We start from the raw sequence: 2500 nt of genomic DNA on the forward strand, positions 1-2500 counted from the left end.
CGGTCCGACCGGGCCGCCTCCGTCGCTCGTCTCCTGATGCGCGCGCGCGTGCGCTGCGCTTCGTCGCGCGGTCGGTGCGGGGCCGCCGAGCGCTCCCCCCCGCCACGCCGTCGCCACCCCCCTGCTTCTCGCCTCGGCTGGGCTCCGCCGCCGGCGGGCGTCCGGCTCCGGGCACCCGAACCCCCTCTCCCCACGGCCTTGCCCGACGGCAGTCCGCTGCCGCCACCGGGGTGGTGCGTGGGGGTGCGGCGGCCGAGGGCCCTCCCGGAGCGCCAGGGCACCGCCGGTCCGAGCGCGAGCGGCGGCGCGTAGGGGGAAGAGGGGGTGGCCGCCGGTGTGGTGGGGGCGCGTGGAGGCGGGAACCCCGGCCGGCCGAGCGGAAAGCCCCCGGCGCTCGGGCGCGCGCAGGAGAGGGAGAGGGGACCGGCGCGAGCCGTTGGCGGTGACGGGCTGGGCGCGGCCGGCGCCAGCCCGGCGAGAGGGGCGGCGGGCAGAGCAGGCCTCGCCGGGGTCGGGGGAGGCGTCTCCCCCGATCCTTCCTGCCCGCACCGTGGCGGGCTTGCTGCGGAGCAAGCCCGCCGGGGGGCCGGCCGGCCGCGTGCAGGGCCGAGGCCTCTGGGCGTTCCGGGCTCGGGTGCGTGGCGCCGGCCCTCGGGCCGGCGGGCGAGTTCCCGCGCCGGGCCGTGTCCCGCGCGCCAGCGGGCGGCCCGAGCCACGGCTCTCCTCCCGGGCGCAGCGCCGGGATACTGAGGGAAACCTCGGGCCCCGGGCCAGGAGGACGTGGTGGTGGTGGCGGATGTCGGGCGCGCCCCCGCGGGCGGACGCTCCCCCGATGGCGGCAGCGGGGGAGGCACCCCCGCGGGGCCCTTGAGGATGTTTCCCTCACCCCAGGGCCAGGTACCTAGCGTCCGCGCCTCCGCGGCCCTCCCTCGGCTGAGCCCGGGGGTCGAAGGCCGCGGAGCCGGGCGGAGGTTTAAAGACTCGGGCGGCTCGGTGCGACCCGCAGGGGCGGGCCCCGGCCGTGTGCGGCGGTTGAGCCTCCAGGGGCGGGAGTCGCTCTCGTGCAGGCCCTGGCCATGGCGGCCGCCGCCCACGCCGTGGGCTTTTTGTCCCCTCGGGCGGCCGCGCCGGGGAGGGGTGTCCCCCCTGCCCCCCCTTCTCCGCGGTCCGGTCTCGGCGGCGAGACCGGCGGCGTTCGGTCGGCCGCAGCCGGCCTGCCTCGCCCTCGAAACGCGAAGGGGAACCTCCCCCCCCCCCGGCGGGGAGCGCGGGCTCTCTCGCCGTCGGGGGCGATGGCGATTCCCCCACGGTCGGGGGTCTCGCCGGGCGGGGCGGCCTGCTCGGGCCGCCGCGTCTCCGTGGACGCGCAGCGGCGCGCTTGCGGCTTCGTGCTCCTTGCTTGCCACCCCCACCCCTTCCCGCCCCGGCTGAGGGGAGGGGCGGCGCAGCCCCCGGGCCCGAGCGGCGGCGGCGGCGCCGCCGCTCGGCGTGCCGGCCGGCGGTCGCTCGGTGGCCGGCCGCGTGGCCTGTCCCGTCCCGGGTCCTGCCCGTCGCTTCGCAGTCGCCTTTCCCGGTCTCGGTCAGGCGAGGCGGGTGGGCGGCCGAGGGGCGTTCCCCGTCCCGTTCTCCGCGCGGAAGCGGGGAGAGGGGGCGTCGCCTCCGGCTCAGCGGCGTCCGCCTTCTGCCTGGCGCGTGCCTGCGGAAGGGGCCGAGACGAGAAGCGGCGGCGGCGGCTCCGGGAGGGCAGCCGCGGCGGTGCGGTGGCCGGGCGGCGGTCGGGCGGAGCGCCGGGCGGCGGCGTCGCGTCGCCGTCTCGGGTTCCGGCGGTTGGCCGTCCGTCCCTGTCTCCGGTGTGGTGCGGCGGCGGCGCCGCGCGGGCGTTCCCGGCGTCGGGGCGAGAGCCGGGGTTTCGGGGCCACGGGGGCAAGGAGCCGGCTGTCGCAGCGCGCGGGCGCTGGGCGGCGCGGAGGCGCGCGCGGCGCGAGCGGGGCGCCCCCGCTGGTCGCCCGCGCGGCGGTCAGCGTCTGTGGTTTCCCCCCTCCGCGCGAGCGAGAGGCGGGTGCAGGTCCGGGCGCGCGGTCGGACGCGCCGCCGGCCCTCCGTGCGGAGGCCGGGCCGAGCCCGGGCGCCTGGGCCGCCTCCGAAGCGAGCAAGGTGCTTGTTGTTTCCCCAGGTCGGTCGGGAGCGCGGGCTCCCCGGGCCCTTGCCGTTCGGAGCTTGTTTCACCCTTCCCTTCCTTCCCTCCGTTGTGATGTCGGTACGGTCATCTGAGGCGAGGCGCGACCGTCGCCCGCCGGTCGTCGCGCGCCCCCTCCGCGCGTGCGGAGGGGGGCGGTCGGTCGGTCGGTGGGGCGGCGGTCCGTCGTCCGAGAAGGGGGCCGCTTCTGCGGAGCGGTCCCGGCCCCTCCGCGCGCGCGGGGCGGTGCCGAAAGGCAGACAACTCTTAGCGGTGGATCACTCGGCTCGTGCGTCGATGAAGAACGCAGCTAGCTGCGAGAAT

General features: G+C 79.3%; 1 non-coding gene across 1 annotated transcript in view; it reads left to right on the forward strand.

The window, feature by feature from the left end:
• The first annotated feature begins 2438 nt into the window (after positions 1 to 2438).
• Positions 2439 to 2500, forward strand: part of LOC141955606 (5.8S ribosomal RNA) — a 153-nt gene continuing 91 nt past the window's right edge. Inside the window, exon 1 of the ribosomal RNA XR_012632651.1 lies at positions 2439 to 2500. This exon is cut by the window's right edge and continues 91 nt beyond it. This is a non-coding gene — a ribosomal RNA (5.8S ribosomal RNA).

Source organism: Athene noctua, unplaced genomic scaffold (genome assembly GCF_965140245.1).
Source record: "Athene noctua unplaced genomic scaffold, bAthNoc1.hap1.1 HAP1_HAP1_scaffold_342, whole genome shotgun sequence".
NCBI lineage: Eukaryota > Metazoa > Chordata > Aves > Strigiformes > Strigidae > Athene > Athene noctua.